The following is a 14648-nucleotide window of genomic DNA, read 5'->3' on the forward strand; positions in this document are numbered from 1 at the left end:
TGGAGCTGCTACCTTACAAACGTCCCCAGCAGAAAGGCTAGAGATAGGAAGAAAAAAATGCTATTTCTTGCCTATTTTTAGTGCACCCCTTACAGCAAGGATTGGAAAGGGGTGGGACTCTGAGTTGATTGGCCTTGTACCCTCTTTGTGTGCCCTCCCACAACAGCTGTAGCTACTCACAAGATAAGGCAAAGAAGGGGAATGCAAAGGGTATGTATATGTGCCTTGGTGCCTATGGTGAGTTAGTTTCTGGTATTGTCCTACAGGAGCACTTGGGGTGAAGCTCTTTTGGTGAAAGCATGGCAGTAGCTAGTTGGACTGGCTGTAGGATGGGTGGAGATGAAGAGACCTTCAGCCCTAATCAACCGATTGGGGCTAATCAACAGTGAACTGCTGCTCACTGCCTCCATTGCTGCAGGCAAGTCTTCTCCCTCCCCTCCTGTCTCTCCCACAGTGTCCTGTGCTCTGCCAGGCTTTCTAGCCTGGTGTTGGTTTGTACGGTAGCTCCTGAAGGTGTCCCAGGTGTATTTTGTTTCCCTTAATTACACTTTTTAAATGATATCTTGAGGTCCTCGATAAATGGTGGCTGTCTGGGTGCGCAAGCAGTATGGAAACATAGTGCTAACCCCCAGGTGCCGGGGTATGTTGATAAGTTACTTGTCTGCCCTATTTACATGGAGGCTAATCAGCTCTCGGTGGAGTTTCTTTTTGATCCTTTGGCCTATCTCAGGGGAAGCACAGCACTAACTGACAAAATATGTATATTTTGGCTTTCAAAAACTATTACACTTTGCAACTGTCACCCAGACCTTGAGCTTTTTGGTTGCCAGGGAAACATCACGGGAGATAACCTGATCGCAGCTGCAAACTGCATCCCTTGCTCTTCTGATGCTAAACCTGCACTTCCAGAAATGCCCGCTTTTAGCTTGGGGTATTTCATCTTTAGAAAGCAGGGGCTTGAAAAATAAGGCTGTTTACAGACCGGAAGATATTTCCTATTGAAATTAAACTATCCGGGAAGTCTTGCTCTATGGGTTCGAAGCAAGTGTGAGGCAGAGGGTTTTGTTGTGCTCCGATAATATCAGTGGCTGCTGGACTGGCCATGACCCTATCCAGATAATGTGGGATGGAGTCAATGGGGGTTTTGTACAGTGTCCACTCTGGGTTTGAAATACTTGGGCTCTCTGGAGCCATCAGCTCGGAGGATCACGAGCTTAAGTCAGTGCTGTACACTCCAGATAAGATAGATGGAGCCTCCTCTCTAAGACCCACCATAAAAATGGGTGTGCTGAGTTGTCCCAGAGGGCTGTGGGGGATTGCGTGCCTCTTCTCACTGTGAGAGAAACTTGTGCTGATGTTCTCATCGTAAGAGAACCTCGTGCCGCTGTTCCCATCAGAAACGTTTCTTATTCTCCCCTTACACACTATGCGATGTGAGGCGGAGGTGAGATGTCGGAGACTCTCACTCTGATTTCCCCTCTGTGCCAGCCAGGGCCAAGCTCAGGCAGAAGCTCATGCCACATTGTAAGCGATAATAGCACCAAGCACCCCCTGCCTGCTTCTCCATCCCTTGAAGAGGTGCAGTGCCCCTGGGCGGAGCTGGGGGTGAGCTTTCGGATGGGGTTGGAGCAAGGAGAAACCGAGCAGCAGAGGGGCTGCGGGGGACACAGGCCATGGGTCTGCCACGTACGCTGGCAGCAGCTCCGGTGAGGGAGAAGGGGGGACGGGCACGTGGCCCCAGGGAAGCTGGGTATGTGTCTTCCCCTTCTGGTGTGGCAGAACGGCACTTTAAAGACATGAGATGCAGCTCTCTTCCCTGACACTCAAAGAACAGGTTGACAAGCTGCTGTCAGGGAAATGCTGTCTAACTCCCTTTCCCCCAATAATTTCCCTAGTAAAACTGCAGTGCGGTGGAATCAAATGGTGACGGAAACCAAGGGGGAATAGATATGTTTTCCATTTTCTTTTTTTTTTTTTTTTTTTTCCAAGTGTGCATCTGTATTTGGAGCCATGTGCACACCGGTAAATCTCGCCAGTTCAAAGAAATGTTTTTACCGTTCAAATTCAACCTTTAGTGCTCCCCCCTCTGCTTAAGAAACAACAAAGCCTTGAAGATGCTCCCAGTCTGCGTGGTATGAAAAAGACATCTTGGATGAAGTGGAAAATAGCATCTCATGTTTTCCTTTGGGTTACATGTGCAGAAAGCCCCTTCTTCTACTCTTTTAGGTGGTGCCGTGAAAAGTCCTCTCTGCTGAGGAAAGGTAAACTGTAGGTGGAGGGGATGGGGGGGGAAGCAGGAGGGAGAAGAGAACTAGGATTATAAAACCACCTCACAGGCAGGCAGCTCATGTCCTGAATAATGCCAAAATAACCGGGAGCAAACCTGGGAGTGGGACTGGCAATGATGGAGAGCTGCTGCGCACTTGGGCGTGAGCAGGAAGTCTGGCCCTCGATGTTCGTGTTACCATTGAAACCTCCTGGGAAGTTGTTTGCCCCCAGTCATTTTCCTTAGGTGGTTGACTGAGGTTCATTGATGGTTCCTCACCTCCATAAACAGGAGAGGATTTCCTGGGTGCGCAGGGAGAGGGAAGGGGCAAGAAGGCCGCAGCATCCCATCAGCTCTGCGCTGTGCGGCTGGTGCCTCTCCTCATCACCCGCTGCTGGGAATGGTCGTGTGGCCGCGTGGCTCTTCCCCCTCATACTTGCACTGCCATTCCTCTCTAGGGAAAGTTGTCACGGTTTGATTTTTGTTTGAAACTTTTACTCTAAGAGCCCATGTTTGCCATCCTGACTCCTGCCAGGCTCCAGTGAGGGTCCCAGTAAGGGTTTTTAGATGGGACTTTCCCCACTTCTTCGTCTTTAGTCTAAGCCCAGCAGAGCAGAGGAAGAGCTACTCGCATCCCTCAGAGCTGTGGCCACGCCAGGCTGGTCAGCCCTTTGTTAACATCCAAAGCAGAGTGTTCTACTGTTAGGATGGATGTAAATTGCTTTAAGGCAAATCCTTGGGGTTTCATTTTGCTTTCCAAAATGTAACAGCTGCTCAGGCTACATTTTCTCAAGAGCTGGAAGCCCTGCAAGGGTTTGTCCGTGAGTTCTGGCTTGGGTCATTAGGATTAATCTAAGAAATTGCCTCGCCCTTTACTTCAAAGGGCTTAGGTCCATTTGACTCGGAGATAAATTTGGCCCCAAAATTTATGTATCTACAGGTCTGATATTCTTTTGTACTTCCCATCCTTAAAAGAAATAATCAGATGTCCTTTGGTAGAAGGGCACCAGACTTTCTGCACAGAGGAAATAAGGTAAAGGGACTTAAAATACATGAAATGCAGCTTTTTTCTTTTTCTTTTTTCTTTTTTTTTTTTTTTTTTTTAAATAAGCTACAAACAAATTCCTTATCACTCAGTCCTTAGGATCTGCCTTAGCACAGTGGAAGAATTGATTGCGTAAATGCCAGCTGTAACTCTCTTATTTTTGGTAACAAGGCATTACTAAAGGCAGATTAATTCAGTGCCACGCTCCAATGAGACCAGTGTCCTTTTGTCTGGGACTGGCTTAGGAACCCTCTGCTGCCTAGTGTTTGTTTTCAGTCATGTACGTGGCGAGTCTAGTAGTGGTTCAGAACGCACACCTGTATTGCAGCAAGAAGTCATGAAGGGTGTGCACATATAGGTTAATTGTCAAGGGACACCGACTTCAAGTGCCGTCAGACTGTTTTCAAATGTAATCATGACATCTAAGAGGATGATCTTTGAGAGATCAGAGAGAGGAAATTATTCTCTTGCTTTGCACATCTGAGTGCAGTTTGGCTACAGTCAAATTAGCTGTTTCAGCCTACACTGTCAGTTTGCTCTTATCTCTCTTTCCTCTTGTTGTATTATTAATAATAATAAAAAAACTTAAAGGTGGTGGTAAAGACCTATCTGCGTGGGGCAGGTCTGGAGCCACCGACTGCCTATAGTAATTGTGGATGGTGACCGGCGTTTGAGTGTTCCTCAAAGGGAGGTGACGGCCCCGGGGATGGCAGGAAGCTCTTTGCCACGCTGCCTGGGGGTGTTTGAAAGGCACGGCTGCTGGATTTGAGCTAACTCATTTGCTTCATCTTCCCTGCCTGCCTGCCTGCCTTCCCTCTCTCCCCTTGCACAGCTGCATTTAGTAATGAAGCTGGCAGCAGGAGAAAATCACTAGAAGTAACCCAGCTGCCTCCGTCAGTTCACGGGGAGAACGACTTTGTAGCTGCTCTCAGTCAGTCCATTAATTGCACATAATAAGGCATTTAGTGACAGAAGGATGGCTGATGAGCCTTAGCTGAAATAACAAGGGCCTGCCAAGAGCCGCGTTTCCTTTGTCAGAGGGGAGCGTGGAGGGTCCTAGCGCTGAAGCGTGGAGTTGGAGTCATGCAGGGGCAAGACCAGTGGCCCCCTGATCTGGAGGGCACATGGGTGGCACCGCACTGAGCAGGGAAGCGCAGCCCTGAATGCCGAAGCAGTAGCATGGCTGACCCACGCCGGGGAGAGCGGGTCCCTGCGTTTCCAGCAGTGCTCGCCTGGTGACAGCCATGGGGATATGCCCCTCTGCCAGGGGGGCAACTGGTGGCTGCTGGCTGTCTGGCTGCCTGCGTGGGTCTCGCTTGAGCAAAGTGTCGCCTCCATCCTCACACCGCCAAGTACCTGGTGAAGGAAAAGTCGTTCAGAAAGCGCTGGAAGTGGGACCTCCACTCCTATGTGAAGGAGCAGGGCTGGGTGTATAGAAACCCAGTGGTGGACTGGGAAACTTGGGTTCTCTAATCACCATGCTGGTCCTGTTAGGTTTGATGTGAAAATGAGTAATGGGTTGGAGTGGTCAGTGCTGTCCCCAGCTGTCAGACAGATGGTAGTCCAGAGAGGAGGAGGAGGAGGAGGCAGGGGGATGAACTTGGCGGCTGTTTCTGCAGGGAGGAGGGTGAGGGGTGCCCTTGAGATGCAGGCAGGCTTGAGCGGGGCAGCTCAGCTCCCTCATTAATAAAGCAGCTGTTCCCACAGCAGGAAGCCATCTCACCAACCTCGGCCCCTGGCGTTATGGGGCTCCCAACACCTCATTGCCAGCCCAGCTCTATGGGGAAGCAGGTCAAAGAGCTGTCATGCCAGAGCCACGTGTCTCCTGTAGGTCTCAGTAGGGAAACAGTGACAGCAACCATGCTGGGAGAAACTGGCCTGTGGAGGCAATGAGGAGCCCGGGGCGATCCCCCACAGCTGGGGAGTGGGCAGTGCGTGTCTGAGCACACAGGCTGCTGCCGCAGCGCCTGCCTTGCCCGCGGTGGGGGTCACCCTGCCAGGGAAGGTGTGCGCCTCCTGAAAATAGCCATCCAGACTTGGCGGTGGGCGTGTGCAGGTGGTCCCCGGAGGCCCACAGCTGGAGCATCTGCCTCAGTTTGGGTCCGTGCAGCCAGCCAAGTGGTTGGCATGTCCCTCACCTGTGAGAAGGTCTGTGCTAACAGTTGGCAGGAGGTGTTTCTTTGTCTGAATGAGCACTCAGGAATGTCAACATTTCTCCAGGCTAGTTTACTGTTCTCCTTACCTATTTGTTTTAACGTCTCAGTCCCGAGCAGCCCTACTTCTTCTAGAAGGTCTGGATGTTTCACAAAGGGATGTGAATATTACCCCTGCACAGCGAAACAGAGGTACAGCACAAACGGTCGGTTCGAGCACAGGTTTTCCAGCCCCAAACTCTCGCTCCATCATGCAAGGTCCAGAAGGAGCAGGAGGCAGGTCTGGCACAGAAACCTACCTGCCTCTGGGAGGGAGGGCAGCATGCAGCTGTACAGCAGCGAGGGAAGAGGGGGAACAACAGTTTTCTGGGTCAGGCTACAGAGGTGGATTTTAGCTTGTGTGAAAGGTCCTGGGAAATGCAGAGGATTGGCAGCTCTGCTGGCCGTGAGAGCTGCATGGGTATTTCACACACCCCTTTGCAGCGGTTGAAGAAGGAGAGCTTACCTGTCCCTCTGCCCAGAAGGGTGCATCCTGGGTGGATTGGGGCAGCTGCCCCACAAGCTGAGTGATGCCATCTGCTCTGAGGAGTGGATGTTACTGATGCCAACTTTATTACTATTTTTAATCGTCACCCTCTCATGACTTGGCAACCGTGCAACCTGCACTATGCCTCAGGGCACCTGGCCGAGAGCTGGCTCCCTTCTTTCACAGGGCATCCCTCCCAGGACTTGGAGGCAAACTGCTCCTCCATGCCACACTACCAAAGCACACTGTTAAGAAGCTGCTCCTGCCCGTGCTCGGCTCTGGTGCTGACCTTGTCCCTTCCTGTGTCACTCCACGGAGAGCCTGGGCACAGCTGGCAAGTCACGCTTGTGCTGATGCTTTGGTGGGGAGGAGTGGGGCAGCCTTGCTTTGCTGGTGCGCCTTGCTTGTAAAACTGAAGTGAAGGGGGAGGACATGGGCTGGTGTCAGGTCCTGATCACCTACCTACAGCTTTTATTTTTTGCTTTGCTTGTCTCCATTTGGGAGGAGAGCTGGAAAGGTCTCCCTCTTTCTCTCTCTCTCCTCCTAAAGGCTCCAGCTTCTCTCTTCTACTCATCTAGTCTAGACAGCCTTGTTCTTAGAGGATTTTTGAGGTTTTGCCTTAAGCTTGTCAAAACCTGGAGACCTGAGGCATACACTGCTCATAAGAGTGAGAAGCTCTGTGGCTAGACCCCATGAATTTTGCTTCCTTTCCCGCAGGGAAAACTGCCTGCAAATCACCTCACAGCAGAAGTCTTGAGTAGACCTTAGCAGATCTGTGGTGGGATGCAGGGAAAAGGAATGTTTTTATTCACAGAAAAATGCAACTTCAGCTGACAAATTATTTTGGTTCCTTCCAAAACAAAGTGTTGCATTTGTTTTGGGGTTATTTGTTGTTTTGGCTTTTTTTTAAAGTTTGAGTGAAAGAGGGAGATTTGTCACGCTTCTGCAGGCTACATTTAGAGGGAAAGGTCTTGGCCCCACTTCCAATAGAGGGGGGAGTGGAAAAGAAGCATGAGGGCTGGCTCCTCTTGTTCTCACACCTGACCCCTTTGATGTCCTGCTCTGGCTGGATGCAGCATGTGTAGAGAGACCAGTTGCACTGCACCCATGTGTCTGGAGGCTTTGTGTCAGGAGGTAGCAATCCAACTGGGTTTCTGGGTATGTACTGCCATCCTGGCTTTCCCACCTCTGCTGGGTAGAGGCGGAGCTCCCCCAAACACAGCAGTGGCCGAGTGAAGCTCTCGATCTCTGAGCTTTTACCATGTTCCTCCCAAATGGGAGACCAGACACAACTGCATCGCAGCTACATGGATATAATTACAATAAAAAAAAAAAAAAAAGGCAGTATCCTGCCTTGGAAACTACTCCAAAAGGGCTCTGCCATTCCTGCCCCCAGCAGCACAGACTGATGAGCAAATGGCTGCCCCGGGGCACGCACAAGTAACCTCCTGGCTCTTCCTTGCCGCTCCACCTCCTGCAGCCCAGGAGGCAGGAGATGTGAGCACTGTGCCCCGGGGCTGCCGCAGCTGTACGCAGCATCCTTGTCCCCAGCGTACCGGGGCAACGTGCTCTCCACGCTGCTTTGCACTGCTGTAAAGTCTGAGTTAAAAAAAAGTGAAGAACAACACTCAACGCTCTGGCAATTCAGATCCTAATGCCTGTATTTGGAGCCCAGAGATTCCTGGTGGGAGGCCCCTCGCCGTAGGACAGGCCCATTATGGAGAGCTAGCTCTTGGACAGGGATCGCCGGAGAGAACTCCTCCAGGAAACAGCCTTAATCCAATAAGTAGCTCTTACCTCCCGATCAATGCCGGACCTCTGCCCCCTCGCAGTGTTGCTGGAAATGCCATTATTCGAGCAGAAGGCAACACCGACGCTCTGACAGCTCCAGTCTCAGCCAAGGGGCATGAAAGGGTGAGCGAGCCTCTGGGCTCACAGCAGCCGCACGGCCCCGGTGGCACCGGGCCAGTCTCTGGGCAGGTCTGGGGGTGCCCCCATCAACGTTGGAGGCAGAGACTGCTGACCGAGGCCTTCCTCTCAGTTGCTCGTAGTATTGCTAGACCCGGAGTGTTGCAGCCGAGTATTTCTATGCCAAATGTCTGCCCCAGGCTATTTCATTATTATTTTTTTTCCCTTTAAACAGGAGCTTCAGCAAAATTGGTTCAGTTGTTTCTCCAAGTGAGACTACGGAAAAATATGTTCATAAGATGTCTTGCTATGCTTGAGAAATGCAAGTGCCTCCAGCCCTGGAGGAGACCTGCAGTCAGCCCTGCACCTGCTTCCCACACGGAGTTGTGAAGTGATGCCCAGCCAGCCACCTCTGCTGCGTGCACTGCATGCTCCTCGTGTTTTGGATACTGCGAGATGCTGTGGTCTCCTTCAGAGGAGTATGGAGCTGTCTGAGCGTATCGAGTGTTAGGTAACAAAACTCGTTACCTCGGCATTTTGTATTAGCAGCACTAGTAGATATCTCTGTGTCTTAGTCTCGCCCCTCTCTCCCTCTGCTCTGTTTTACAGGGCTGCAGTGAAAATCAACTCGTTAATATATGATGTAAAGGCAGATGCTGGAAGCATGATCTCAAGAGAATAGCGCACGAAGAGATCATTGAGTCTTTGGGGACACCATTGGGCGGCGTACAGAAGGCAAGGGATATGGCCTCACTCTGTGAACAGCGAGGTTAAACCGATGTTTTATACCTGTGCTTGTCAGGCAGTCCCACCCAGCCCAGCACTAAGTCAGGTAGGAAACCAGTGGGTTTTTTTCCCCCTCCAGTTTCAGTTGCTATTCCTCTAGCGAGTGAGAGGAATTCCACCTATTTGTTCCTGGCTGCCAGACCTTAGCTTCTGGGCTGTTGTTTCTTTTTTGTTTTTAGTTGCCAGGCTCCTCCCCTTTGTCACCAAAGTATTGCATTAGCGTACCCCTGGCTTTCCCGTGCCAAGGTTGTTTAAAAAACACGAAACAAGAAAACCAGCAGACTGAAAGGCGTTTCATCCTGTCCTCCTTCCAACGCTGCCCGCTACCAGCTCCTTTCTAGTTGGGTTGCTACTCATCTTCCAGTGTTTGCACTAATCCTCAGCTTTGCTGGCTTAACTGTTAATTTTCCACTAGCAGACGTTTTCTGTGAAGTCCAGATAGATGAGATCTACTGCCGTGTCTTTGTCTAGGGAAGTATTTCACCAGAGCAGTACCGTCCATGCAGAATAGATTTACCTGCTGTAAAATCCATCTTGCCTCTGATTTTTATTTACCTTTGTCTTCCATCTCGGCCTTCCTTTCACACGAGGTATGCAAGGCTTTAGTGCTTATGGGCTGCCTGTCTGCCCATGTCTGTGTATCCATCACACGTTGCTCTTCAGTCTTCTAGTACCATATGCCTTCCTCCTCCCCTACTTGCTGGATCCTTTAGAAACCTCTGCTACCAGCTCTTTGGTTTATCCTGGCAGCATGCTCTGAATGTTGGTCTGGAACTTCTTTGTCTGTCTCCTTCACCCAGCTGAGCACATCAGCCTTTTGCTGGAAATGTCCACTTCCAGGTTGCCATCCCTTTGCACCTTTCTTCTTTTGCTCCCCATCCTCCTCCTCCTCACTGAGAACTCAACCTGGCATTTGCTTCCCTTGAGGTTAACTCTCAATTTTGTTTTTGAGAAACAAAATATATTCAGTCCTTTACGTGTCTGCTGGAAAGGTTTGTTTTGTTTTATTTTGTTTTCCCCTGGAGCACTGAGGTCATTTGGCTCCTCCTATACCCGATTCTTCCAGCGATTTTATTTTATTTTTTTTTTTTTTTTTTCAGGGTGGTGTCACCGCAGTAGAGGCAGTGAGCTGGGATTCATCTTGCTAACGTGCATCAAGGGTGTATATGACTCGCTTACTCATTATTCCCAGAGCGTACATCCATTGTCACCCTCTTGCCACAGCTTTGTACTGTTAGTTCGTATTCTGTCATGATCGCCAAAATCCTTCGCGGAGCCTCTGCTTTCCAGACATAGCACCCTAGGAGTCTGCCTGGCATTCCTTATTCTGGGAACAACTTTTTGCAGTAAAACGTTGTTTGTTTACGTGGGCTTTGCTCATTGAGCTGTAGAGATTGCTTTGCATGGTTGCCCTGTGCTCCTCATTATTCATCACTTTGAATCTCTTTGTCATTTATGCACTGTAACAGCACTGAGATTTGCATTTTCTTCCCAGTGATGAAAATGCTGGAAAGTGTCAGGCCTCAAGCAGCTCCCCGAAGAACCCTGCTAGAAACACTCCCATCTGAAGATGATTCACCACTCACAATTTCTTGTTGAGATCTGTCAGCCAGTGCTTAATCCAGTTAACGTGTGGTTTATTGATATTATATACTGCTAATTTTTTAATCAGAATGTTGTACAGTCAAATGTCAAATGCCTTACAACAGTCCTCCCTAAAGTTGACTTGGAGTCAGCCTTGGAGTCAAGTGGTAGGTGTGATATGTGTCAAGTAAATGTGTCATCTCATCAGAGAAGGCCCACAAAACTCGCAGTTAAATATATTCCTATCCTCTGATTTGCCATCATTTGAGACCCACTGTGAAACTCTCAGGAACTTCATTCTGGTCTCGCTGGGCTTGTCGCTGCCTCAGCGTGTGCCCCCATGTCTTTCAGTGCAGAAAGAGCTTTGCTGCCCTCTGAATGACGCCGTCCCTTTCTGCAGCTTTCCTCCACGCAGCATTAGCATATGGCCATCTTCAGTCAGGGAGCATACCTGATACGCAAGCCTGAGCAGTCCCTGGGGAAAGCTAGAATAGAATCATAGACTCATAAAATGGTTTGGGTTGGAAGGGACCTTAAAGATCACCTAGTTCCAACCTCCCTGCCATGGCCAGGGACACCTCCCTCTAGACCAGGTTGCTCAAAGCCCCATCCAGCCCGGTCTTGAACACTTCCAGGGAAAGGGCATCCACAATTTCTCTGGGCAACCTGTTCCACAGCGCCTGTGGTCCTCAATATCCTCTGTCTCTAAAGGCAGTTGAATGTGTAGTCATTCAGCAGCAGCATCCCCCTGCTCCTTTTGGTGTGTGCAAGGGGGAAACCTGGGCTCTGGGGCAGCAGAGAGGACACTGAAGAGCACTCAGCCCCACAGGAGATGTTCAGTAATCCCCAGGCTAAACTGATCGTTTCCTCTCTGAACAGACCAGCGATGCCATGTGCTTCTCTGGCCCATGGTGGAGCCTGGAGAGACCTCATGCTGGGGGACTCTGGGAGCGCACAGGCGGGCAAGGGACAGGTGATGCTCTGTGGTCCTGTCCCCTCCTCTCTGCATTGCCACCGACCTCGTCATAGCTACAATGCACTTGGCTTAAGTCAGCTGGTAATAGCATATGGTGGTAAATAGTAAGAGACAGGAGTTCGTCACAAACAAATGAGCCTCAACTAACCTCATTTCCTTTTTTGACAGGATAACAAGCTTAGAGGATAAATTCTCCCCTGCCAGAATTTGCTTCTCTGCTGCCAGCCACCTCAGCAATTAGCAAAACCCCATCCTTCCTCTTTGCTAACATCCAGGCTGCTTAAAGCAAAGGCAGGTTCAGACCATCCTCCTCAAGTTTTGGTTTCAGTCCCACAAACTTTTTCCCTGCAGGTTGGTGAAAGTTGTTCCCTATCCTCCCACCCTCTCCTCTGGAGATGCTCCAGCCTCCCCACCACCCACAGCTGCCAGCAGTGCTGGGCTCCTGTACCCATCCTGTACCCGACAGGTATGTCGGGCTGTCTTGGGCTTGTTACTGGGCTGGCTGGGCGAACTCCAAGGCGGTTTTTGCTAGGCCAGGAGCAGGCAGTTGAATGGTACAGGGCTCCAGGGTCATGTTTCCACTCCTGGCAGCATCTCGCAGGGAGAGCAAGCACAGGGAAGCCCCTCACCACCACGCTAAAACTGAGAAACACTGCCTTAGCAAGCAAAGCTGTTTGGGTTTCAATGGGGAGCCCGGGAGGGCACTGGGGCAACACCAGGGCAGGACAATGTGGGGGCCATGTTTGCCTGAGACCCCATGGCAGAACCGCTGCCTGCTGTGGTGGGGACAGCCAGCTGGATACATCAGCAGCAAGGAGGCTTTGTCTTACGGACACTTGCAAGGTGCCTGAAGAGACTGATCCTGGGGAGCTCAGCAGCACTGTTAAGTAAATCAGCAAGAGAATGATGTTGCTTGGGGTCTTCATGCATCCCTTGGACGTTGTTTGGTTTTGAGCCAGCTTGTTGGTGTTGGACACTGGAGGTGTCTCCTACTCCTCTGGAAGCCACGAAGGCTCTCAGTTGCGTGCTGTGCCTCTAGCTAAAGGAGCTTTCTCTCAGAAGAACTTGGGAGGCTAACAGAAGTTCAAAAATGCCCAGAAATATTTAATGTACTTAGCAAGGGAGGCCAGGTTTGCAGAAAACCGGGAAGACCCCTCAGTGACTAAGGGATCTGGGATACTCTGCCTGCGACTCAGAGAGGTTTTGGAGCACTCTGGCTATCGGGCACCTGTAAAAAATCTGTCTGCAAGGGGCAGAGCAGCAGGTAGGCCAGTGTAACGCTCCAGTGACATGCTGTTTAGCAATAGACCAAAAGGACTGTCTCCTCCAAGCTTCAGGTGCTGGGCATGATGCTCGTCTTCTCTGGTGGCCCTTTTCGCAGTACCTTTGTGCAAGTAGGAGCTTGGACCCTTACCTCCTCTTAGGTGAAAGCACCATGTAAGAGGATGTATTTAAATAATTAAAGAGTGCTTTTCTGCATTTGTTTTCATTGCATAGTGTCCTTGCTGAGCACAGTTACGTGTGAAGCACTAAAGGGAGCCCTTTGCCAATTTCTCCCAGTTGGTCAAGGGCTTGAAGAGTGAAATCAGCAGCATTCGAAATGCAGCAAAACTCTGCCAGCGTTAGGTTTTGTTACAAAGTCAAATTTGCCCATGGTTTATTTGGAGGATTTGTTAAGGTGCGCAACCTGGGCCCAGATCGAAGCGGTGCTGGCAGGACTGAAATCCTCCCTGTGCCACAGAGGCATACATTTCTGGGGCACCATTTGCAATGTGGTGGTCCCTCTGTGTCAGGAAAATAGCTGGCCGTCCCAACGTAGGCTGACCCACGGCCTGCTTAGAGACTTACACGGCCTGCCTGTCCTTCTCCAGAAGTGCTGAGCACGTATGATTCCCGCTGACTCCTTTGTGGGCAAGCTACGGTTTTGACAGCTTAGATCCACAGTTCGGGGGATTTTTTTATCACGGTTAGCGACATCTGAAAAACGGCAGATTAAAATACAGTTCGATCTTAACCCTGTCTGCAGATTAGCATTTTAACCAAGTTCCCGCCGTGCTGGATGAACGGCATCGGAGTGCCTTTCCTTATAAGAAACTACCGCTTGAGTGCAACTCTGATGCAAGAGCAGATCAATCTGCCCCTTTAGATTGCAGTTGCTCTGAAGTTTTGGACTTGTCCTGAATACAGAATTCAAAACAAAGCTTGAGAGCCCGAAAACCTGCGCGGACTGAGAATAAGATTTGTGCAAAAACCCCTGCCAAGCGATAAGGCAGCTCCCCCTGGCTCTGAGAACTGAACTTTTCTCCCCAGCGATGCTCAGATGGTGCCTGTGTGAAAACGTTCGGTCCTGCATCTCTGGGTTAAGCGGAGGCTCTCGCAAAGTGCTGGGCTGAGTGTCTTTCACCTGTGGTTTTCCAGTGGGAGGGGAGGCAAATCAACAATTTGCTCAAGAAAATGTCTTTACAATTCAGCACATTGGTTATCAAGTGCGTAACTAAAAGTCCACTACTTGGCGGGTATCTGGGTTTTGCGTATCTTGGTTTGGATTCTGGCTCCACAGACACAATCTGCTTTTCCCAAAGCTTCTTCCTGCTGTGTGTTTGCCTTGGGCTTAGATGGGTCACTAGGGCTTCAGATTGCAAAAATCAGATCGGATGCTCCTATCTTTTGTTTTCAACAACAGGGACAAACTTTGCCCTTTGCAGTGCCTGCAGGGCAGCAAGTAATGAATGTTTATGGGAATATCGGCTATCTCTGATAATAACCTGCCCAACCTTGCTGGGGAGAGTCCCTTCTGCCCTTGCAAGACAGACTTGAGTCTCCATCTCTGTAGCTGTGAGCCACTTGCCTTCAAGGTCCTTCGCAGCAGAGGGTATGGGAGATGGTGCAGGTGGGGGGAGGCTCTTCCCTGCCTGCCTGCTCCGAGGGCATGGAGATGCAAGCTCTGGCAGATGTGCTTGCTGCTCACAAACTGCTATGAGTATAGGCATGGAAGTCCACAGCCTGGTAGCTACGCAAATGTTTACCTTAAACCAGGTAAATTTCCCTGGACAGCTGGGAAGAAGTTGTGCTCTGCCCTGCTCTACTGCTACCCGAGCTGCCTGCTTTCAAGCATGCTCCTAGCTGGTGCCTGTGTTGTTGCTCCTCCTGCTCCCCTGCTCAGCATAATGCTGCCCCTCTCTTGGCTCCGGCGGTGCAGTCCCTCCAGCAGTGAACAGCCTCTTGTCGTCCCTGCAAATGGGGAACTTGAGGGCCTCAGCCTCTGGGTGCAGGCTCTCCACCGTGGGTCTGAGGGACTGGGGACAGCCCGGCTCCTGCCTCCGTATTCACTGGCATGCTGAGGGCTTTTTCCGCAGGAGGAGCGGAAAAAGCCATAGGTGACTGGCAAAGGTGCTCAGGCCTTC

Source organism: Larus michahellis, chromosome 1 (assembly GCF_964199755.1).
Source record: "Larus michahellis chromosome 1, bLarMic1.1, whole genome shotgun sequence".
Classification (NCBI taxonomy): Eukaryota; Metazoa; Chordata; class Aves; order Charadriiformes; family Laridae; genus Larus; species Larus michahellis.